The sequence below is a fragment of the Eleutherodactylus coqui genome, chromosome 11 (genome assembly GCF_035609145.1).
Source record: "Eleutherodactylus coqui strain aEleCoq1 chromosome 11, aEleCoq1.hap1, whole genome shotgun sequence".
Classification (NCBI taxonomy): domain Eukaryota; kingdom Metazoa; phylum Chordata; class Amphibia; order Anura; family Eleutherodactylidae; genus Eleutherodactylus; species Eleutherodactylus coqui.
Genome location: NC_089847.1, coordinates 90821407 through 90847554, shown reverse-complemented (window position 1 = coordinate 90847554; position 26148 = coordinate 90821407). Strand labels below are relative to the sequence as shown.

The 26148-nt window shown below is 42.9% G+C and overlaps 1 protein-coding gene across 6 annotated transcripts in view; it reads right to left on the bottom strand.

Annotated features, from left to right (window-relative positions):
- Positions 1-26148, bottom strand: part of TSPAN4 (tetraspanin 4) — a 529911-nt gene that overhangs the window by 445866 nt on the left and 57897 nt on the right. Inside the window, exon 1 of one of the 6 annotated variants that reach the window (XM_066583032.1) lies at positions 12292-12519. The exons of the other annotated variants lie outside the window; for them this stretch is intronic. The gene's annotated coding sequence lies outside the window, so the exon portion shown is untranslated. Of the gene's footprint in view, positions 1-12291; positions 12520-26148 lie in introns of those variants that run through there. 6 annotated transcript variants of the gene reach the window in all.

The following is a 26148-nucleotide window of genomic DNA, read 5'->3' as shown; positions in this document are numbered from 1 at the left end:
ATGCGCTATCTTGGTGCATATTAGGCGCGCATACATGCCAAAATAGTGTATGGTGAAAGTCGGCATGCACCCCAGTAGCTAGAAGATTGTCATTCAAGGTGGGTGGGTGGGGCCAGCAGAACCGCAAGAATAATTTGGACTCCTCTCTTGCTGGGAAGCTGCAGGAACAACCTGTAAATTCTTAAAAATCTCTGCACTTCTACTTATGCTGTCCACAGTAAGAGAAGCATAAAGGACAGGGCAGCTACCCTTTAAGACAGATAACGTTAGTTTTAGCATTATTTACCTCTGTGTTTTGTGTATATTAAGGGGTTTTCTGGGAATCAAATTTTGACAACCTACCCTTAGGATAGGTTATTATTATCAGATCAGTGTGGGTCCACCACTCTGGATTCCCACTGATCAGCTGTTTGAAGAGGCTGCATGGCTCAGGTGAGTGCCCTGGCCTCTTCACTGCATACCAGGCACAACATTGTACACTTCATAGTAGTGGTGCCTGGTACAGCAGTTCAGTCCCATTCTCTTACACGAGACTTAACTGCTCTTTGGTCACGCGACGAGTGAATGTGACGTTATTGGCCTGAGTAGAGCACAGCGGTCTCCTCAAACAAGAGATCAGCAGGGGTTCCAAGCGAGAGACCCCACAGATCAGATAACGATAACTTACGCTAAGGATAGGTCATGAATTTCAGAGTCCCAGGAAACCCTTTTAAACACATTTGTAATAGTATGGATACCTATGACTTGGGGTAGTATGTGAGGTTCTCACATACTAGGTTATCACTGCCATCATTTGACTTGTACATTAAAGGGTTTGTCCCACAAAGACAAGCATCAATATGTTGTATGGACATTAAAGAATGGGGTTCCCCACTCACTCAGGGAAAGAAATCATCCCTTTGGGAATTACAGTATTTATATTGCTGGATTGATCCCGAATAAAAGGTAATTGGATTGTTATCTAAGTCACAATTCTAGACAGTCTAATACACGAACAATTGTACCATTCATCTCTTTTATTGAGAATACTGAGAATAATACACAGTGCAGAAGAAAAAGTAAGAAAGTGAACCCTTGAATTTAATAACCTACATATCCCACTTTAGCAATCACTTCCACCGCACATTTACCGTAGCTGTCAATCATGTCTGCATAACAGTGAGGAGGAATTTTGAATCATATCTCCCTGCAAATGTGTTTCAGTTCATCAACATTTCTGGGATGCCCTGAATGCATGGTTCTTTTCGGGTCACACCACAGCATCTCAATAAGATTGAGACTTTAACCATTCTTAACTGATTTGTGTAGTTTGGGTAACTGTCTTGCATCACATTCTCCTGTAAAATGTTTAGATTCACATTGGAATTCATTTTCCTTCAATGATAACAAAGTGTCCAGTCCCTGATGCAGGAAGGCAGCCCCAAACCATGATGCTTTCTTCACTATGCTTTGCAACCAGGATGAGGTTTTGGTGTTGGTGTGCAGTATTCTTTCTTTTCAAACATAGCACTGTGCTAAAGAGTTCCACTTTTGTTTCATCTGTCCATATAGTACTTTCCAAAAAGCATTGTGGAACATCCATGTGCTCTCAGGCAAACTTGAGAAATTTGGGCCACAATGGTGTGACCACCATTCTGGTTTAGTGTTTTTCTAATAGTGGACACATGAGCAGACGTTTTTGAAGTTTGTAGAGTCCTCTGTAGCTGTTTCACTGTCACACTTGGGTTCTTTCTCACCTCTCACAATTGTCCATTGTGCTCTTGAAGTGAACTTAACAGGACACCCATTCCTAGACAGAGTAGCATTGATCGTGAATTTTCTTCATTCATAGAAATTTTTGTTTAACCGTAGACTAATCTACACCGATGTCTGTAGCCTTGCTTTTACCAGCTTCATGTGACTCTCTAACATGTCTTCTGAAACTTGTTTGCATTGAGGTATAGTTCAGACTAGCCCATCTTTACTAAAACAAATAGATTTTTACAGTAACCAGGTTTTGTGCTTCTTTATTTAGTGGGCAGAGTACTGTGATACCCACACTTCCAATCTTATCTTCTCAATTGAAACACTTTATCCTCTCAGGGAAGTCATTAACAAAGAGGTTCACTGACTTTTTCTGACTGCAATCTGGATGTTTACGCAAAGTGCTTAAAAAAGACATGAATAGGTCAAAGTGTTTATATGCTATTAGCCGAGTTACATTGTATTTGTCTATAATTGATATTGAAATGTGCTCTGATTGTTATCTAATTCACAAACAATGCAGAAATCCAGGTCATTCCAAATGGTCCACTTATTACTGCAACTGAACCTTATGATAGGTATTTGCGGTAACATAAGTTTCTCATAGGGTAGATACAGCATAATGTAAGTTACCACTCTCCTCATTTGACTTATATTGTAAAGGGCTTGGTCCCCCAAAGAGAACCACTGTAATATGCTGTATTAGGAGAACGGACATCAGAGTGGCATCACCCTTTACAAGCCAGAACACAGAGTGGCTAATAAACAACCTTGAGATGTTCACATATTACCTGGCCAGTCAGACATTATAATGGCTGCATGTCATACTAGATTTCCTCCATTGAGGGCACTGTTTGGTAACAGAAACTTCCATTGGCAAAAATCTTATTTGCCTTGGGTGTGAGAGGCCAGATCATCTAAAAGAAGGAGTTGCTGCTGTGAGTCAGCCTCTCTAAAAGAAGAGCATCAAGGTGAAGAGTCCTCATGCCAGACCCCTCCATTGCTCCTAGTGCACAGTGTAAATTCATCCATCAACTGCATTACCCTAAACTTCGGATAAGAGTAAAAAGTCGCACTAAAACTTTTATGAACACTCAAATGTATCGACTGCCAATCTTCAATCTTTAATTCTCTTTTGTTCTTTATGTAAATGTAAAGTAGGTCAAGAATGGTTAGAACAGCGCATGAGGCCTTTTCGGCTTGCTGCTACTCCTCAATCGGGTACCTACGGCTGGTGCTCATTACTCTGTGACAATCCTTTCAACCTTTTAAGTTGTCCACAAAGCAAAGTTTAACAAACTCTTTCATAAAAAGCAGAAGCAATAATGAAAGCCTCCGGTCACAGGTCATTTTTGTGCCTTCCTGGGCTCAACCTGATTTTGTTTTATATCTGTCTGACGCCAAGCCCTTAATACCATGGAAAAACAAAGCCAACTTCTTGGAAAAACAGCTCACCAGATGTTTGGACATATATGTTTTTCTTTTAGCTTCTCGGGAGAGCATTGGCAGATCTTCTAATGAAATAAAATGTGAGTGTTGCAGGATGATTGTGTAACTCTTAACAGCATACAAGCCTAACAGAGACGAGATCCTTATCCACTTCTCAGCTGTGAAAGGAAAAAGGCAAAGTTCTATTTTGAAGTTATTCACCTCCTTAAAGGGGTAATCATATCTGCATGGGATAGGTCATAAATAGAGCTGAGCGAACATACTCTGCCGAGCTTGATGCTCGTTCGAGTATTAGCGTTCTCGATGGTGCTCGTTACTCGAACGAGCATCAAGCCATGTTCGACCCCGCCCCGCTGTGACGTGCCAGTTTTGGCCCCTCCCCGCCGCAGCACGCCAATGGCAAATTTTTTGTCTGGCAGGCAGGAGGGGAAGAGAGAGGGGGGACAGAGAGAGGGGAGACCGAGAGAGGGGGGACCGAGAGAGGGGGGACCGAGAGAGGAAAAAAACTCGGCACCCGGCGTCCCACATAGAAAAATGCTCGAGTCTCCCATTGTAGTCAATGGGGTTTGTTACTCGAGTAGAGCTCTCGAATTTAACGAAAAGCTCGACTTGAATAACACGGACCCGAGCATTTGGATGCTCGCTCATCTCTAGTCATAAACATCTGATCGCTAAGGGTCCTACTTCTGGTGAATGGGTGTCCAGTAACCGCCAAGTCATGCCCGTTGCAGCCTCTATGAAGTTCAGTAAAGCGGTGAACTCCTATGGGAGTTAAGGAACAATATCCTTTGGGATATAAATCCATAAAATGGGAATACCCCTTTAAGTTTTGTGGCGTTTTCTTCAGATCAATTCAAGCAGAAGCATCACTTAAATTGCTGTGAGGAATGTTCCCGCTGTCTGACTCTAGCTAATGTTTTCCTTAGACAGCAGCCAACTATTACATTTATAATCTTCAAATTACTCGGTCTTAAATATATTTAGTCCCTCAAATTAGAATATTAATTTGTTTCGGGATAATCACTTTATAGCTGAAAAAAGCATTTTAAAATTTGAGACCATAATTCTATGAACAACTAATAATTGGCTCTAAAGCCCCCAAAATATCAACCAGAATTATTAAAAAGGGAAGATTTTAAAAAATTATGCAAATAATTTACACTTGCTGGTCATGGCTGGTGGCGTCCCTTACCACCAACACCCTGCTTTCCAGACCTTGGCTCATTATTTCACTAAGCTTTCCTTCTTTGCTGGCTGCTCTGACCCCTGGCCATCTACATTGTAAGGGCTTGTTCACACTAGCGATGTAGCCGCGCAATAGAGCGGCGTGCAAAGATCATGGTTATACTGCACTAAAGACAGCGTGAATGGGTTAATTCCTGCTACTTGAAGTAGCCCATTCACACAATTCGAGGTGTGTGCTGCGTGCTTTCCAGTTTCCATAGGAGTTAAGAAAAGCACGCCCCAAAGATAGGTCAGGTCTTATCTTTACGTGCACCACGGAGCTTAGAGGCGACCGCAAGGTCGCATGTCCTAACTTTGTTAGGTGTGCGAATTTAGCGTGCCCAATATTCTTTCATGTGAACGCTTCTATAGGAACCCATTGTTAATGAGACCTAAAGGTATTGTGCTTGCCCTGACTCCAGCACTTTCCTATGACTATGTCCTATCTACATCCATCCTACATAACAGACTATTTCTTGGCTAACAGTCTGGGGTCCCCTGCAGTGAAGACCAGATCCCCACTGGAGGGGTTAAAGGGTGTAGCCTTAAGCCAAATTGGTTTTGTGATACAGCAGATCCAAATCTGCTGCCATGACAATAAGTAACACAGATGAAGCAAGTCCTCACATTAATGTCAGAAAGGGCTGGTAGAAGATGAAAAGCACTTTCTACGGTGATAACACAAGCTTCTACACTACATTGTCAACCAGAAAAATAACATGGAGCCGTCCTCACCTGGGAAGAGCAGGTCAAAAATTGAAATATGTGCCACAACTGTATGCAGTGTTTTTTTCCTCAGAGTCTAACTTCCCTTTTGTATGATACTGAGAAGAAACAAATAAAGATGAAGGTGAAGAAATATTTTAGTTAAAAAAGCAAAAAAAAAAAATAGACGCGCTGTGCTAAGCGGGGGGTTGTCATTTCCATGATACCAAATATTACTAACCCAGGAATTATGCCATTCGCCATACATTACCTATGGAAACATGGATGGAACAGGTCTACACAATTACCAGTGGTACAACATTTAAAACAGGCAACTGTAAATGAGGAGGACTGGAGGGTCATCATAAATGTATGCAACAACGGTAATTATTCTTTAAGAAAAACTAAAAATGCTGCTAGTCACTTTCCATCATATAACAAGGGCTCAGTAGAACATGGCTTTTCCAAAAATTACACTTACAATGGCTACACCGTTATGGAAAAAATACATTGCTAAAGCCCCATTTACAGACAAACATGATCGCTCAAAATTCGGCCAAATATCGGGAGAATGACAGTATGAGTGAAAATTTTGCATAAGTTGCTAATGTCCATTAGTAGCTTATTACCTTCATTTGCATGTAAATGAGCCTCCTTTTGCTGTATGCAGATTATAGCAGGTAGTCTGCTCTCTGCTTACAGCTGTGGACTGCAGCTGAAAACAATGTTATCAGCACTCCCATGGAGAATCACAGTGTGTGGTACCTACTGTCAGCTGCCCAGCCGAACGCTGGATTTTAAACTCAAACATACAATCGTCGTTCGTCCGAAAAACAAACGGTGGTAGCATTTACACGCAACGATTATCGCTCAAAAGCCATCATTTGAGTGGATTTTGAGTGAAAATCGTCCTGTGTAAATAGGGCTTAGTGTCCACTAAGGTGTACGGATTTACTATATCTGATGCTGTATGCTTTAACTTCTTGAAAAAAAGAATATAAAAACTTCCAGAGTATGTAAAAGAAAGTTTCTTTGACATTTATTTTTAAACAATTGCAGACTGACGAAGCTTTAATAATTAAGCTGTAAATAAATCATTTAGCTTCCTTCTGAATTATTGTCAAACAAAGATCAAAAGAACAAGGCTTCAGCACTCTTTCCATTCAAAATAAGAGATACAAAAGTGAGTGAGAAGTATGACAGGTATGAACCAATGCAGAAACCAGAAATGGATAAACAAGTATAACAGCGCAACTAAGTATATACGGCATCCAGAACTACTGCATGATACACCAAGGAACTAAAAACTTACCTAATAGAACCAAGAGGAGTAGAGCGGTGGAGCAGCAAATCTGAAAGAGATCTTTGCATGGAGCGGAAGTAGAATAAGGAGGCCAAGAACAAGAAAGAAAGAGTTGAGGAATATCACCATGAGGTTTACCTCCCTTTTTTTTGTTGGGATGAGGAATAATAGAATTATATTGCATCTACATGTTATGAAAGTGTATGGAGCCTAAAGTTTGCCACATCCATAGCATATGCCATAAAGGTCTGATAGATGCAGGTCACAAAACGTTCCAGGTGAAGAATGAATGAAGAGGTGGCCACGCACAGGGGTCTCTCCATTCACTTCTATGGGATTTCTGGAAACACCAACGTACTCTTTCAGGACATTGGTTCTTGACATAGTCATGGATCCCAGGGGTGAGATTTGCATCTATCAGAAATTTATGGCATATCTTGTGGATATGCTATCAATGCATGTGATGGGAAAACACTTTTAATTGGCAATGTCCCCATGAACCTGGACCATTTTTTATTTTGACATACTGTACCTTGCCATCTCTTTCATTGTAGTGTTGGAAAGTCAGAAGCAACAGAGTTCACTTAACAGAACCCTTCTTGCTTCTGGCTCCAACATGCTGAGAAAAATAATGAAGTCCCGCTATGAGAAGCCAGTCTGACCATGTCCATTCTGATTAGCTAGTGTTAGATCAGTGTAGTAACAGGCTGCTTTAGCAAAGGAATATTATCAATGCAAAGTAGAAGTTGACTTGCATACAATGTACCAAAAGTAATGTGTAGGATGCTGGCATGTAAAAAGAAAGAACAAAAGCGATATAGGTTCATGTTCACATGGTCAGTTAATGTACTTGGTGGATTTATACATTGGAGAGGATATGACAGAGCAAAAAATTTCGATTGCTTGATTACAAGCCTCAACAATTATTACAGTCACGACTGACCAGGACAGAGACCACAAAGACTAGAAAAGTGATAGAGATGAGACACACACCAGAACAAAAGACAAGGAACGGGACCTATTCCCTATGTAAAAGTGAACCATCTGCCCAACAACTGGTGCCCCCGCTCTGATAAGGGCGACCCCACAATAAGAACCTGGGTCTTTCCTGAAATGACCCTAAAAGGCATAAGGGATAGAAATTAAAACCAGGTACAGGCCAAGTCAGATAAGTCCAGTAACACACAAGGAACACCTGAGAGGAGATACAATAATTGAGCAATAATAAGCATAGACATGAGATGAAAAATGTTGAAGATCTAAAATGCCCAGAATAACCACACCACTCCACACTACCCATTCTACTACTAATCAAGACCAGGGTACAGGATAGTATAACCGGTATCCTCCGCTCAGAGGAGGTGGTTTAAATAACCAAAGTTCCTGACTGGCTGGCTTGCCCATTACCCCAGCCAGCCAATCAACTAATTAATAGCAAGGAGCTGTTAACTCTTTGTCTCCCAGCACAAAACAACTATGTCCGTGTGCCAACTTGGCATATTATGTGAGTTACAAACATATTACAATAGCCACACCATGACAGTAACCTAGTAGTACTGCTGAAAATTACCGATTCTACCTATGGAGATGTAACTACAAGGGAGTCTTGCGGACAATGTTTCCTGGGGAAAAGTAAGCACTCCCCCAGAGGAAGGAAGGGGGGTGGGGGGTAGATTAGAAAAAAAAAAAAAAAAGGTCTCTCTAGCGCCATCTATAAATTGCTTTTTGTAAAACAGTCCAATTAAAAAGGTTTCTACAGCACACTGAGAATATACTACTAGACTATACTCATCTTTTCATTCTGTCCTCCCCCACATCTCGTACATGTAAGATATAAGGCTGTAAATAAATCAGTCTCCGATGTCTTTCTATGCTACATATTACCTACACAATTCCGACTACATCATGTATATCTTCAGTGAGGTTTCCCAACTTGACTAATGTTGGCTATTACGTAAACGTTGCTCCCCCCCCACCCCAGCAATACAGATTACATTAGAACTGCAGATTGTCTGAATTCAAGTCATGTTGACATCACAAATTGTTACTGCTCATCAGGAGATCTGCTTCAGAGATGACATTAAGTGTTGGAGGCTCCAGCTCTTTTCTTTCTGCTGAAGACTCCTATAACAAATGAGCTGCAGTAGAAGGGAAAAATAAGTGTTCATCTCCTTCTCTGCTCAATGGAAGATTACAATCTGAAATACGGTTCACATTTTAATAAAGTGTCAGGAAACAAAGCCACTGCCCTGCTGACAGCATCTTTTTAATATTTTGCATTACAGCAAGAAGGGCATAGCCGATGCAATGGCGAGATATGAAAGGCTTGGATATTTGTCACTTAATTCTTTTCTTTGGCAACTAAATACTATACAAAAGAAAATCAGGAAACGCTTACACTGCCAAGATCACCCCAAGTTTTTATTAACTTGCCTCTAGTAATAGACACTTCAGTAAGATTTCGGTATTGTGTTATGCGCCATGGCAGACAACCTTAAATAATACTCACTAATCCTGGAATCACTTTTTAGTAGCGGCCCTATGGTTTAAACAAACACCAAAACCCTGGACCAACTCCACATCCACATTAAAACTATTTTTACAGAAACTAGAAAGTGGGGAAAGAGAAAGCCAGCCTGGTCATACTAATACGGAAACCCTGATAAGGGCGGCCCTGTATATGTAAAGACAGCAGGGACGTATCTGAAGGCATGACGACACCAGGAGGAAACGGACAGGAGCAGAACTACAACATGAAGACGAATAACTGGTGCCCTCTGAGAGGGCAGCTGAATCAATATACTTCAGTAATGGTTGATTGGCCAGCTGGGGGAGCCACCTACTTACTGACCAATCAAACCCCACACCGGCAGATGAAGTGTTCATGTCAGCAGACACACAGGCCGAGGCGGATGGCATGATGTCAACCAAGACCCACGACATGCCACAACAGAGGTTTTTAAGTCTGTAGCATGTCTTTCAGTGAACAGGTGAATTCCATGTAACATATATGAAATCTATTGCAGATTTCACTGTGGATTCACATCAAAATCCATGAGCGAGAGCACGTCCTATCTTTGGGCATGCGCTGGCAACGCATCTCCCATTGTTTTCAATGGGGCTTGTGGCAGAACTGCACTACATGCTCTGTGCACGCGACGTGAATTATACCCATTGAAAACAATGCTCCGCGGCAGCTGATCGCTGCTTACCCGAAGTGATGAGAGGTGCTTTTAATATAAAAATGCCTCACATCTGCGGGGGATGAAGTGACACACAAAGCAAAAAGAGAAATGAAAAGCAAACAATACAACTGGAAAATAACCCACAGCAACTTATCCGCACGTGGAAAAACACCCAGCACAGCAGAGCTCCACCATGAAACGGAATAAGCAGCACTGGTCACCAGGGGTGGGTGGGAATATATAGCCCCCCTGCACCTGAAAACTGGCAGAATGAATAGAAAACCACACCTCCAGCCTACTCCCAGGCATGGCTAATCCAGCATGCATCCATGCAGCAAAGGAAGATAGCACCAGCAGAACTCTTAACCCCTGACCTGCTTAAAGGGGTTGTCTCACGCCGAAAGGGTTTTTTTTTTTTTCTATAGGCCCCCCCGTTCGGCGCAGGACAACCCCAAAGGATGTGTTAAAAAAAAATTAAAAATTTTTATTACTTACCCGAATCCCCGCTCTGCGACGTCTTCCTTCTTCCTTCACCAAGATGGCCGCCGGGATCTTCACCCACGATGCACCGCGGGTCTTCTCCCATGGTGCACCGTGGGCTCTGTGCGGTCCATTGCCGATTCCAGCCTCCAGATTGGCTGGAATCGGCACACGTGACGGGGCGGAGCTACGAGGACCAGCTCTCCGGCACGAGCGGCCCCATTCACCAGGAAGAAGACCGCACAGCGCAAGCGCGTCTAAAAAAGCAAGAAGACATCAGAATTAGACGGATCCATGGCGACGGGGACGCTAGCAACGGAGCAGGTAAGTGAATAACTTCTGTATGGCTCATAATTAATGCACGATGTATATTACAAAGTGCATTAATATGGCCATACAGAAGTGTATAACCCCCACTTGCAGCCGCGAGACAACCCCTTTAACAAGACAACAGGTCTTTGGCCTGTGTTGAGGCCACCATGCCACGACACTTACGTTACCCCAAATGGGGACTCCTGTTCTCCTGACCGATCAGATGCACAGTATAAAAGGGATATGTTCTTTTCATGGAACACCCCTTTAAGTGTAAAATATAAATCGGCTATGCGCATAGCAATTTTTTTAACTTTATATGAAAAAGTTGCTGAAAAGTTGAAGCTTCACTTTAAACTTTAATGTAATCTGTGTTCAAGGAAGCTGGTAAGTCAAAGCCTCCCAGCAAAGTCTGAAGGTTCAGTATGTGAGCAAAGCAGACTCTTCTTCTATCTAACTTGTAGTCTGTACAGCAGGCATTGTACCCCTAGGAATCAGCACAGTGCTCTGCATTATAAGCACCGGGGTATTATATGACTAAGGATTATTATATTACAGTAAAAGTATTTCAAAGTATCACAAAGATGACAGATTTCCCATTTACTAACAATAGAACTCATGTCAATCAGAGCTTCACTAGGAGCTACAGCCTGCAGGTTTTCGCTTTGCAATTATGAAAAAGTGACAACTTTTTGGCTTTCCCATTTATTCTTTGGGAGAAATGCAAAGCAGACAAACAACATAGAGCACACTTAAGTGAATCATTTGTAAATTGCATTCGCAGAGTCTAGGAAAAGTTGGTGAAAGTAGCAAACTTTAGCGCTACTTAAAGATCACAGATGGGTAGGAAATTATATGCTTATTATAATTGCATGCACTGCGATAGCAATGTACTCTTTCATATGCTTAAAATGATTATATACAATTATGGTACAGGGAATAAACCTAAGTGAAAAAATACAGTACTCATGAAGAAAGGAGGTACAGCTGGAGTGGTATAAAGAACGGAGCAGTAAAACGCAAGAGCGTGAACACAAACTCTGGAATTACTGTGCTGGGCTCAAGAAAACAATATCATTGCAATAGGAAACAAGTGATGGAGATTTAAAGAGGATACATTAATGGCAGAATGTTCATGTCATAATGAAGCAAGTGCCCTATGACTCAGGAGTGAACGGTGGAAAAATAGGGGGGGGGGGGGCTATTGCATGTAGAAGAGGACCAAATAGTTGTCTCGCTGCTGGTAGTAGGAACTCCAAGGTCACGGACTCGAAACTTAAAAAGTTCATTTTTTTAATACCTCTTCTACTTTTCAGAATGCATTTCCTCCACCGTTGGAAGTCCTTCAGTGGTCAAATGGGCAATCATTTGTTAACCCTTTCCAATCCAAATTGAATCCTGGTTTTCCTAGGAGGCTTACTTTTTTTCTGCTGTTATACAATGGCGCTATATGCTGGCTAAAGCCAGTACTGCATGTGGTGACACGTTGGATAGGCTCTGACAGCAGAGAGGCTGGCAATATACAGTAAGAGAACCCCAACGGACGTCTGCCAACATCAGAGCTGTACAGCCTTAAATCATAATGTCATTAGACGTCAGACAGTGGGTTGGAAAGGGTTGAGTGTTCACCATATCCCGATACCTAAAGCATTATCAGCCACTCTACACAATGGTTGAGATGTAATGTCAGAGGTTTGTCCCCTGGGTGCCGCATACTCTTCACCCTAGCTGGGACCATTAGCGAAATACTATTTCAAAATTCAAGAGAAATTCACCAATTTTGCTGCAGAATTTGCCTTTTTTTTTTTTTTTTTTTACAATAGTCAATGCATTCAGGAAACTTATTTGCTAATAAATCAATCTTAACACCTTTGTTTTAATTGAACTTACCTTTCTAATCACCTGGGAAGTGTTGGTTGGGCCTGTATATAATCCTAAAAGCCAACTGACCCCTCAGCAAGTTAGATTCTCTTTATGGTCCTGAAGCAGTGAGATGAATAGACAAGACTGTGAAAGGCGTGTGGTTTTCAGGAGGGGAGAACGGAAGAGAGAGGAGTTCATCGCCCGGTTTAATGCCAGAGCACTGAACGGAAGGGGTCAGATGCAGATCCGAAATAGGAACTTGTAAAAGGCCCTGCAGTAATTGTCTTCTGCTGCTAAACAAATGAGCTAGTGTCCTCTAATAGCAATAACATAAAACAGGCAGAATAAACCCCACCCGAGCAGCGGCTGAGGCGCCTTGCTTTATGGGGAAAAAAAGTCTCCCTTCTTTTTGGTTAACATTATCATGACCAGACAATGATCCAATAAAGGTTAGTGCGGCGCAAATGAAAGTGTCACATATATCTTCTGGAACTAGCTTGCTGGAAGACGTTCTATTCAAATGGGAAGTTGAATAAAAGAAAATTCTGAGCATTTTATTCTCTGCAATCTGGGATTTTACAGTCATGCATAACACAGGAAGGTCAGCATTGATTCTGTAGCCGATATAATAAGTCGGTGCGCTGCGGCAGCACTGAGAATAGTCATATATAACACCAGAGTCTGGAGCAAACCTCATAAATGCAGATCAGACGCGAGAAATCCGGCACTCTTCTTTAAAGTGGTATTCGTTCATTTCAGCAATTTCATGTTATTCACTGTATAGTGAAAAGTTCTTCTATTTTCTAATATACCTTCTGTATCAATTTCTCAAGGTTTTCAAGATCTCTGCTAACAGGCATTCAAAAGGAGCATTTCATCTGTCCTGGCCATGTGATGACACGGAGGCACTCTACTCTTTAGGGTTCCTGTCCACGGGCGAATTTTCACTGCATTCCCCGTGGCGATAATCCGGCCGCTGGGACCGCAGTGAACACTTTCCATAGTGTTGCTATGGAAAGAGCAGCCCGATGTCCATGAGTGGAGAATCATAGCGATTCTCCGCTCGCGGCTGGCAATTTACAGCATGCTGCGAACTGCTGTGATTCTCCGCGGTGAGCCTGTCAGATAGGTTCACCGCGAGATCCGTCTGCTGGCTTCTGCTCCCAGGCGGCGGCTCTGTTGCGGGATTTTGTAACACCCGTGGGCAGGCAGCCTTAAGGCGCCTTCACACAGGAAGAAATATTCCACAGCGTAGAACATCTAACATTTGGATTTTGACGCAAGATTGAAAATGGCAGAATTCTGCCAGCAATTCCGCATCAAAATCTTGGTGCAAATTTTGCCAGCAGAATATTGCACAGTATCCTGCAGAATATATTGTCTCTTGTGAAAGCGCCCTTACAATGCACCGCTCTGCTAATTGTACTGTAGCCGCCCAGACCATCCGCATGCAGATTAAATACAGGTACACGCGGCCGCCGGTCGGGCACAGGGTTGGATTCCGCTGCAGGCTCCCAGGCGGCCTTAGGATAGATGCTTATCCCTTGCAGCTTACTTCTATTTATTGCTTTTTCATCCGCATCTGCTGAAAATGTTTCCAAGCATCTACTACTCCTTCAGTAAAAGAATATTTCCTGATGTTGCTATATTATATTTTCCATCATGGCCCCCTTCTCTCTTCTCTCCTCCTGTAACATATATAAAAGGCTTCCATTACGGCCCCTCCCTCTCCTCCTGTAATATATATATATATATATATATGTTTCAACCACGTCCCTTCTCTCCACCTGAAACATATATAAAGGTTACCATCATGGCCCCTCCCCCCCCCCCCCCCCTCTCCCTTCTTCCCTCCTGTAACATATATAAAGGTTTCCATCATGGCCCAACTCTCCCTTCTCTCCTCCTGTAACATATATAAAGGTTTAGAAGAAAAAAAACCTCTGGCACGTCCGTGGATACCAGGATTAAAAACAGTATTTTATTTTGACATCATGGTTAAAAACATTTCCAAAAAATGTGTGTTTTCTTTTTGCGCTTACATGTTTCGAACAGAGCTCTTATTCATTGCTATACTTCCAACATGAATATATATACGTTATATTGACCAGTTAGTGCTAAAAATTAGATCCATGTTGCAAAATAAAGACCTTGAGATAAATGCCCAATGTGAATACCGTTACAGTATCAAGGATTAACGGGGTACAGTAAATAACTGTCTACACCCCATTTACAGATACAAGCGGGGAATTCTGAGTTATCCTATATTTTGTACCTGCAGGTATGAAGACAAATTCTATTAAATTCATATTAGGAAATTGCTATTTGAGCAATTCCAATATATATCCAGAAGTGCATGTGGTTTATTTAAATTCAAGTAGTGTCACATGTGTCCATCTAGTGGAGGACACCGGTGGAAAAGGTTATGATGGACGTGGAACCAAGAACAGGACATGATGTGTGCCAGGTGCATTCAGTGTGGAATACCAAAGAGATCACCTGTAAATAGCATCCTTCTAGATGTTCTGCAACTACAGTAATGGGAAGAAACACTGCAGTAGTAGTAAGAGAAATCAAGCAATGGCGAGGACTCCGACAGCCAACCCTACATTTGCTACAATTCAACTCACCCAGATTTTCAGTTTGTAAATCTATACATAGTGCTCTAGTGGATACAAATGTATCCAGTCTAGGCAATGCTCTGTAAGCTAAATAGCCTGAATATAAGGAGTGTACTTGCTCACTGATAGCAAACATATCTTAATAAGGCTGCCTGTCCACGAGCGATATGTCACTGTGTTATCTGCGGCAATAATCCGGCCCTGGGTAACGCAGTGAATGCTTTCCATAGGCCAACTATGGAAAACGCAGCCTGACGTCCATGAGGAGAGAATCATAGCGATTCTCCGCTTGTGGGATTCAAATCGCGGCATGCTACGATTTGTTGCGATTCTCCATGGTGAGTCTATCTATTAGATAGGCTCATCGCGGAGACCTGTCAGTGCTCCTCCCCTGCGACGATATTTCATCACGGCCGTGGACAGGCAGCATAAAGGTAAAGAAATGAAGCACAAAGTATATTAGTGCTTATATTAGAATTTATTTACATAGTGGTTAATCTTAAAGGGTTTGTGCCAAGATCTAAAGTTATCGCCTATCCAGAGATGGCCACAAGGTAAGGGGATAACTTTTTAAGGCCCATTTAGACAGGACGACTGACGGACAAACGATGCCAGACACTCACCGCAGCACACACTTGCTCCCTTGCTGCTGCACAGGAGCTAGTATCACTGGCTCACAGCGGGGAGGCTGGAGGAGATTTCTATCCTCACTCTCCCCTCCGCTCTCCATTCACTTAACACAGCGGCCGTTCAGTACTGAACGGCTGCTATTTACACCAAGCGATGATCGTTCAGCTCATCATCCATCATTTATGCTGCATAAACGATGGACGATGAGCTGACCGCTCAGTGTAAAATAGCAGTCATTCAGTATTGAACTGCCGCTATGTTAAAGGGGTTGTCCCGCGCCGAAACTGTTTTTTTTTTTTTTCAACAGCCCCCCCGTTCGGCGCGAGACAACCCTGATGCAGGGGTTAAAGAAGAAAATCGGACACTGCTTACCTGAATCCCCGCGCTCCGGTGACTTCTTACTTACCTGGTGAAGATGGCCGCCGGGATCTTCTCCCTCGGTGGACCGCAGGGCTTCTGTGCGGTCCATTGCCGATTCCAGCCTCCTGATTGGCTGGAATCGGCACGTGACGGGGCGGAGCTACCAGGAGCCGCTCTCCGGCACGAGCGGCCCCATTCAGAAAAGAAGAAGACCCGGACTGCGCAAGCGCGTCTAATCGGGCGATTAGACGCTGAAAATTAGACGGCACCATGGAGACGAGGACGCCAGCAACGGAACAGGTAAGTGAATAACTTCTTATAACTTCTGTATGGCTCATAATTAATGCACAATGTACATTACAAAGTGCATTATTATGGCCATACAGAAGTGTATAGACCCACTTGCTTTCGCGGGACAACCCCTTTAAGTCAATAGAGAGGGGCGGGGGAGCAAGAGGAGAGATATCTCCTGCAGCCTCCTCACTGTGAGCCAGCGATACTAGCTCCTGTGCAGCAGCACGGAAGTGAGTGTATGCGGGGATGAGTGTTGGGCATAGTTTACCCGATATTCATCCTGTCTAAATGGGCCATTAGTTTCAACTGATTTGATTGGGAAAAAGATAAGCGAATTATTACATGCTGATCAGCCAGAAAATTCCTCTTGCAGGGGGTGCAATAATGTAATTACACAATAAAAACATAACAATTAACATCCACACAGGGTTCCGTTTACAGGAAATCTTACAGGTAATTCTGTTGCTTTGTTTTAGGATTTTTTTCTCTCCTTTTGAGGAGAATGCGAAACCAATATTAGAACTGTTACAATGATGAAACACGGCAGGGGGAACTAGGATCAAGACTTTAGTTTCTGAGATACATCAGGGCTTACAAGGAAATAACTCTTTGATTGGTGGGGGTCCAACTACTGATCCAGAGAATGGGGTTCCCAACAGTCCCCACTTGAATGCAGCATACATGAGCAACCTCCTCTTCACTCATGCTGGGACCAGCGGGACCTCTGTTCTTAGGTTCAGTGGGGGTCCCAGCAGTTAGACTTCCACCAAAGATTTCCCCTATCCTATGGATAGGGAACAGCTTTACACTTTGGTACTACTCCTTCAATTTACATAAAACTCCATTAATATTCTCCCAAGGAAAAAAACAAAACATGTAGACGTCACAAAACATTGTTGCATATATGTTCTTTCAGAACGTGAACATACTGAATATTCATTGCTCACAGAATAGGGGGTAAAGGTTTATGATTAGGTCAAGACAAAATGTCCATAAGTGCCCCCGGTTCTACCATACAGCTGACTGATTTCTCACAATGTGCACCCTCTATTAACAACATGCTAAACGCATTCAATGAATGACTGAGGGAAGTGAGACATGCCTACCGCATGACTTAGGATACCCATTTTTGCTAATGCAGTTGACAACCCTATTCATTAGTGCACAATTTATAGTGCTTGTACTCATGAGTAACTACCAGACATAACAGTCCATCTATAGGGAGGCCCACCAACACTCAGAGGTTCAGGATTACTAGAGATGATGGAAGTGGTACATGGAAAATTAAAGGGGTATTCTGGGACCTTGTAAAACTTTTCTATAACCATCAGGTCATCAATAGATGATCGGCGGAGACTCACTACTTGGATTCCCAATGGTTAGTGGATTCCTGGGCCGCAGTCACTGTGGTCAGCACAGGAAGCAGAAAGCGCTGACCAGAGCGCAGTGGTGCGAGTTGGTACTGCAGTGCAGCTCTCACTGAATTTGACGGGAGCTGCACCTTCAATACCAACCTGGGCAGCAGCCCTAGGAATCAGCTGATCGACAGGGATCCCAGTGGCGGTTTCTTGTTGATCATCATTGATGAATTGAAAAAAATTTTTTAAAGCCATGGAATAGCCCATTAAAAGCAGATTACTGTGAGCCTAAAGGATACTATTGCTATACTGCAATATCCTCTTGTGCATTATTCCTGAACTGTGAAATCATTTTTTGCATTATTTCTATGTTTTGATGTTACAACATGCATTATGCGAATCCCTGTAATGCTACGAACTATGTGTATTATCTTTCTTTTGTGACCTACCCTGCGTGCCCTACCATGGGACTCTGACACCCTTGAGTGCCCTACCATGAAACTGTGAGATCACTGCGTGCCCTACCATGGAACTGTGACATCACTGCGTGTCCTACAATGGGACTGGGACATCACTGCGTGCCCTACAATGGGACTGGGACATCACTGCGTGCCCTACCATGGGACTGTGACATCACTGCGTGCCCTACAATGGGACTGTGACATCACTGCATGTCCTACAATGGGACTGTGACATCACTGCGTGCCCTACAATGACATCACTGCGTACATTATACAGTAGCACTACGATTACATTACCTCCAGATGAGCAAAATATTCATATGCTCTGTATGTCCTGAAGTAATTTATCGCTGAAGGGGACCATATCAACATTTTAATATGGATCCCCATGATTACTTGTAAGACTTCTTGTTTAGCCATTGGAACCACTATTCAGAATCCAGCCAAAGTGAAAAGACATCATGAGCACCCGAGCTGCGGCACGAAGAAGCCCTGGAAGCAGCATGTATACACACTGTGGCATTGCATTTCTAAGCAGTGGATTTTGTAAGCGCTTCTCCCTCTAAAGCACATGTACTCTAATCTTCTATTGCAGTTTCTAGAATCTCATGTTTTCTGCTTATCTGCCTTGTTGTCAATACACAAAAGGAAGGAAATAAATCATGGCTATTGCCAAGCTGGTCAGCGGATACCCAAAGCCTAAGATGAAGCAGAAGACAATAAGTTGTATTTGTCTAAGCAACAAAAAGTAATTTTGTGCAGCTCCTGCATGAGGTTTTTCATCTTGTCTGCAGCGGCCTCTGCTCCGAGTCGGGTTAGATTAGGTGAGCAGGGTGCTGGGGATAAATTACCCATTATGCACATCAGTACAAGCAGAGTTATTTAGGAGACGCCAGGATGGATCCGGCAGCACTGATAACGCAGGGTAAGCTACTAATTGTCAGCAACAGGCTCTCTGGGGAAGAAGTTCTGCAAGACTACAGACAGGTGGAGATGAAGGAATTCAGCACACGTCTTCCCTCCCCACAGATCGATAGGTGAAGCATCTTATGATAGACGCAGACTTGTTGCTCTTTTATGCTGAGGTTCCAGGAGTTACATTTAACTGTTTAACACCGATTTGTTTGACAAGAGAATGCAAGTTACAGAGGCTGGTAGGTAACGAAAATACACTCAACTGTAAATGCTGCACTTGTGCAGAACACACTGATGCTTCTGCTCCCACTGACACCCACAAAGCACTTTTTTAGCTATCATCAGGGCACTGTGGCTCTGCCCATACTGATATCATTATGTTTAACCCCTTTTCACTGCAGCCCTTTGTTTTCTTTTTTTCTTCCCCATTTTAAAACAAAAAAACAAACAAAAAAAAGCAAAAAACTATTTTTCCGGTTCCATACGGGTTGTATTTTCCAATGGCACCTTTTGTACTGAGATGAAAAACTTTAAAAAATTTCTACGTGGGGAGAAATGGAAAAAAATGCAACTGCGTTGCATTTGCTTTGATGCATTTTAAATGTAATCTAGACTTTTGTGGATGCAGTGATACCAACTATTTTTCCGATTTCGTACGGGCTGTGGATGCAGTGATACCAAATTTGTATTAATTTTTTTTATATAAGATGACTGGGAATTTTTTTTTTTATGTTAATCACTTTTTATTTTTTCTAATATTTAATAAAAAGTTTTTTTTGACTAATTAAAAATTTTTTTTTTAAAGTCTTCACAGGGACCTTGAACTCGCTCATACAGTAAAAGACAATACAACAGTATTGTATTATACCGTATTTTGATATATTCATGGCAGTTCTGGGTCATTCAGAAGTCTGCAAGCTGCCATGACAATGGAACTTCACCCACCCCCGATCGCATTACGAGGGGGGTTGTTCGGGGGGCCCAAAAAATAAATCGGGGCATTTAAATGTAGAATCCAAAAAAACAAAGGATGCTATACATATATGCACATAAAAAAGCTGTATGAGCCAGTCATCAGCAGTATTTGCATATAAACTGGTAAAGAAGAGCAATAGGGTCTGTGAGTAACACAGTGGGAAGAAGGAACTCAGGTTTCCAAGGGGAAAGTGTAGTAGACAGGTAAATGAAAAACAGTTAAGATTAGGGAATATGGCAGGTCTCCCTAAAAAGATGTATCTTTAAGGCGTGCTTAAAACTGTGGGTGTTCGGAATTGACCTGATTGTCTGCGGTAGGCATCATGTGGCTGGACAAAACAATGGATGCTGTCCTTAGGATAGGTTGTTCGAGGAAAACCAATCAGTAGCGAGTTACAGTACTCAAACAGAGAGTGGAAAAGAGCAACAATAAGAGTGTTTGATGATCAACTATATATATGGGTGATGGAAAGAACAGAGCCAAATATGACTCCAAGTCCGGGGGGGGGGGGGGGGGGGGGGGTGCTGCTGAGGAGTTATAGTAGTACCACACACTGAGATGGAGAGAACATGATTAGGTCAAGTAGTAGATGGCAGAAAAAAAAGTTGTTCAGTTTCTGAGAGAAACAGTGTTAGCTGGAGAGACGACATATTATTAGATACAACGGACAGACAACCACTTGAATTTTGTAGTAGCAAGGATGTGATGTCATGGGAAGTATATAATTGGGTGTCGTCAGTGTAGGGATGGTAGCGAAAGCCAAATCTGCTAACAGTTTGCCCAATAGGGTCTTTGTAGACAGAGTACTAAGACCAAACCCCTGAGGAACCCAAAAGGAAGAGGAGTAGTTGAGCCAATAAATAGGATTGTCAAAAACAGTCAGAAGTAAGAGAAAAACCAGATGAGAGCAGAATCCTTAAAGGGGTTGTCTCGTGAAATCAAGTGGGGTTCAGCACTTCTGTATGGCCATATTAATGCACATCGTGCATTAATTATGAGCCATACAGAAGTTATTCACTTACCTGCTCCGTTGCTAGCGTCCCCGTCGCCATGGATCCGTCTAAATTCGCTGTCTTCTGGCGTTTTTAGACGTGCTTGCTCAGTCCGGTCTTCTCCCTGGTGAATGGGGCCGCTCGTGCCGGAGAGCTGGTCCTCGTAGCTCCGCCCCGTCACGTGTGCCGATTCCAGCCAATCAGGAGGCTGGAATCGGCAATGGACCGCACAGAGCCCACGGTGCACCATGGGAGAAGACCCACGGTGCATCGTGGGTGAAGATCCCGACGGCCATCTTGGTAAAGGAAGAAAGAAGTCGCCGCAGCGCGGGATTCGGGTAAGTAATAAACTTTTTTTTTTTTTTTTTTTTTAAACCCATCCCTTGGGTTTGTCTCGCGCCGAACGGGGGGCTATTGAATAAAAAAAAAAAAACCCGTTTCGGCGTGAGACAACCCCTTTAAGGCTGGGTTCACACAGGGCGGATTTGCTGTGGAAATTCAGTCCGGAATTTTGCCGCTGCAAATTTGCCTGCGGCAGCTAGTTCCGGGATTAGCCAGCCATGTGGACGAGATTTGTCAAAAATCTCATTAACACGGGACGACCAATCCATCGCCGCGACGCGGATTCCCCGGCTGCAGCATTTCCATTCTTTTTTTTTTTTCCATTGCAGCTGCGTTCTCCTCTATGGGAGTGCTGGCCGCAATGGAGAAGCATGCAGCCAAGCTGCACCAAAACCCGTGGCTAAGTGCCGCGGGTTTTGAAGCAGCGCTTTCCCGGCGGAAATCTCGCGTTTTTTCGCTGTGACCAAACCACAAGATTTCCACCAGGATTCCGCCCCGTAGGAACCCAGCCTAAGTAAGGCCAACCTTAAGCGAAGAATACTAAGAAGAATTTGGTGATCTACCATGTTGATCGTCACAGAGAGATCCAGGATGATCAGTAGAGAGTGACCACCGTTTAATTTAGCCATCATAGGAGATAGTTTGACACTTTAGTAAGGGCAGTTTCTGTAGAACGCGGAGGACAAAAACCAGACTGTAAGAGGTCAAGAGTCATCTGAGAGATGGCTTATTAGGCGGGAGTAGACCAGATGCTCCAGGAGTTTGGAGGTGAACAGGAGATTAGAGATGGGCTGATAGAGGACAGCACAAGATAAGTCAACAGACTGTTTCTTTCGTAATGGGGATAGGACCATGTGTAAAAGGAGGAGGGAAAGATACTAGTAGAAAGAGAGAGGTTAAATATTGTAGTGATACGAAAAACAAGGCTGGTATCCTGGCAGGACTTCCCAATGAAAGCTGTGAGAGACAACAGGATGGAATATCCAACTTCTCTTTTCATTTAGGGAATTAAAAGCCAGTAAAAGATACGCATTACGGTTTGAACAATCCCATCATCGCTCATGCTGGGAGAAGCTAGTATATAGAAGAAGGGTAGATACAACATACAGTGTGTATATAGCGTAGGGGGAAGGAAAGTGTAAAAAAGAGGAAAGGAAAACAACCCCCCCAAAATATATATAAATATACAGCAAACAAACAATAAATAACCACATTATACTGCATGATCAGACAGAGCAATACAAGGCAATAAACATCACCACAACAGTCATAGGTATTTGGACAAATAAATATTCCAAATAAATGTTTATGGCTGAAGAGAATACTGTGGGGTAAAAAGAAAAATAGAACACATAAAAAACTAGACAAGTTTAATGTTAAATGATGGCGAAATGAAACACAAAATATGTCCCCAAAAAAGCACAAGAAAATGTGTATATTCATCTAGAAAGTGCATAACTAAAAAGTATATATCTAAATTTGCATATAATCATTCTTATTTCAGAAATTTTGGGGATTAAAAAAAGATCAAGAAACTAAAAATACTATTGATCCACACTTATAAAAACACAAACATATGTGTGTATATACATGCACATAAACATATGCAAATACATAACAAGTGAAACTTTTTTAGCGTCTCAAATCTACTACTTGTGCCGGGTGCGATCTGTTCCAAAATGCTGATGGAGAAAACCGTAGGTGTTTGAGTCACGAGTAGAGATGAGCGAGCAGGCTCAGGGGGAGCGGCGGGGGGTAGCGCAGGGGAGAGTGAGAGACCTCCCCCCACCCGCCCCCCCGCCGCCCCCCTAAGCCTGATCGGAGAAGAATGCAGTTACTCGAGAAGAGCGATGCTCGAGTAACTGCCTTATCCGAGCGTGCTCGCTCATCTCTAGTCATGAGCTATCAACATCAGGAGAGTTTATTATAGTGTTCTGCAGCCAGATGGGGACAAGATAAGGAAGAGGTTGGGGACAGCGATGACCTAAGGAGTCTGTAAATTGTTAGGTGTAACTGGTCTGTGTGATAGGTAGGAGTGTCCTCAGAGAGAGCCTCTGATTGGCTACAGCAGTCATGTGCTACCCAGATACAGTCAATCAGCATTAATATTTAGACAGTTTGCCCTTTTTCTGTAGCTGTATGTGGCCATGTACTTGCAGGACAAGTTGTATTTTCCAAGAGCACCGTTTCAGAGGGGAATGGAAAAAAATGCAACCATTGGTTTATTATTTAAATTTTACGTCGTTTAAAATGAGGCAATCCTACTATTGTTTTCTAGCATTTTTTACATGAGGTTTACCATACCACTTAAATATAACTTTATTATATGTTTTGTTAAGAGAACATCTGTTCATTTTTTAATGCTTTTGCAAAACAAAACCATTTTTGTGGGGAAAAAATTTTTTGTTTTTTTTTACTGTGAACACTTCTTTTTTAATGAATAAAATGTAATTTGTAATCCTACTAGGGAACTTAACACAATGGAGTTTATTAACATTTCACACACCAGTCTAAGCCTGCACGCTGCTATAAGCAACAAATATATTAGGAAGCGCAAGCCTCTCAATACATTTATTTCATCTGGCGGCAACTCCATATGCCAGATGAAAACCTATCCCAGCTAGGATCTAGATTAGGTTTCTGGATATACTCTACACCAGTTTCAGGTGCAGATGATAGTAAATACAGACAGCATGGCCACACCCCTTAATGGCAGCCGCCGCCCACTTTTTGAAAAATACCAATCAAGTACTGCTGCAATTTCATCTGTAATACATCTGTATAAGAGATGTGTTACAATTAGAGCTGAGCGAACATACTCTGGCAAGCTTGATGCTCATTCGAGTATTAGCGTACTCGATGGTGCTCGTTACTCGAACGAGCATCAAATCGTGTTCGACCCCGCCCCTCAGCTTTTGGCTCCTCCCCACTGTGACATGCCTGTCTTGGCCCCTCCCCGCTGCGACGCAGCGCGCGTCATTCGAAAATTTTTGGTCTGGCGGGAAGGGAGAGAGAGAGAGGGAGAGGGGGACACAAGAAAAAAAAAAAAAGCTCTGGACCCTGCGTTACACATACAAAAATGCTTGGGTCTCCCGTTGTAGTCAATGGGGCTCGTTACTCGAGTAGAGCTCTCGAATTTTACGAAAAGCTCGGCTCGAATAACACGGACTCGAGCATTTGGGTGCTCGCTCATCTCTAGTTACAATATATAGTGTGAAACAGGTCTTCAAGTGCTTCGCACACAGGGTTTTGGGGAAGCTTTTCATGCACCTTTGGCAGAAATTTGTAGAAATCATAAAATCATAGAGTTAGAAGGGGCCTCCTGCTGCATGCACTAAATCACCCCAGACAGATGTCTGCCCAGCCTCTGAATACTTCTATTGAAGGAGAACTCACCACCTCCTGTGGCAACCTATTCCTCTTATTGATCACCCTCATTGTCAGAAGGTTAGGTTTTTCTTTAAGGTTTCTCATATCTCTTGAATCCACTTCTGACTTTTACAAAAAAAAGCTGCATCAAAATCTACTACAACAACCTATATGTGAAACCAGCTTGAAAGGGATTATCCCAAAATAAACTTTCATCACCTATCCATAGGATAGGTGGTAAAACTCTGATCAGGGGTTGTCTTACCGCTAAGATCCCCACTGATCCTAAGAATGGGGGTCCCATGTCCCCCTTCCTCCTTACTGTGGGCTCACCGCAATCCTTGCGGCAAGTAGGACCTCGAATGGAGAAGCGGCTGTTCATGTGCGGTGCTGCTCCGTTAATCTTCAATGGTACTGCTAGAGATAGCTGAGCGCTTGTACTTTCCATTAGCCCCACCGCCACTCCATTCAACCTCCACATCACTGTAGATGGATGCAGTGAGCCCACAGTGAGGGATCAATGACCGTCTCAGCAGCGAGACCCCGAACAATCACATTTTTATTTCCTTTCCTATGAATAGATAATTTAAAAAAATTTATCATGGGATAACCCCTTTAACACGGAAAATCTATTTTAAGCTACCCCCTATTGGGTGATGTATTGATCTTCGGTTTTGGCTGCTTTTTAGCTATTTTTCATCAATGACTGGGGCTTTTCTGCATGGTAAGCTGCAGTGTGAGGTTATATGTAACAACACTGGTCCCATCAGGCCCTGGCTGTTTTTACTACCAATAAAACATAGTAGTGGAAACTTTATGGTTTGGGGTTATTCTAGAAGTTATATAGTTCGGCCAACTATAAGGTAAGCAGGACAGCTCACCATCATAGAACCGACTAAAAATTCTTTGTTATACCAGACGATGCTTAAAAGATGTTAGAATGCTAAAAGAGTGAAGATCAGCTGAAAGTGGATCTAGGAACATGACAATGACCCTAAATATGGCATTAAATCCATCATGAAATGGAAGAAAATAAAGTAAGGGAGGGTTCGTAAAAGGCCAAGCTTGGATATAAATCCCATGCTGTCAGGGCATTAATATGGACTGTGCATACCAGAAGCCCCTCAAATATTGCCCCCGCTAAACAAAAATAATTCTCCATAGAGGAGTGGGAAAACTTTCCTCCCAGTCAGTTTACATACTTTAAAACTTTACATGGGGTGTCCTTACTTTCCCTGTAGCCATTCCCTCTACAGAAGTAATAGCGCTATTAGTTTTTAGTCTATGCTTTGCGTTGAGTACTAGAGATGAGCGAACGTACTCGGTTCGGGTGTTTTTGCACTCGAGCACCGCTTTTTCTGAGTAACTGACTACTCGGACGAAAAGATTCGGGGGGGCGGCGTGGTGGAGCGGGGAGTAGCAGTGAAGAACAGGGGGGAGCTCTCTCTCCCCCCCCCCCCCCCCCCCCCACTCCCCTCTGCAACCCCCCGCTCACCCTCAGCGCCCCCGGAATCTTTTCGTCCGAGCAGTCGGTTACTCGGAAAAAGTGGTGCTCGAGTGCAAAAA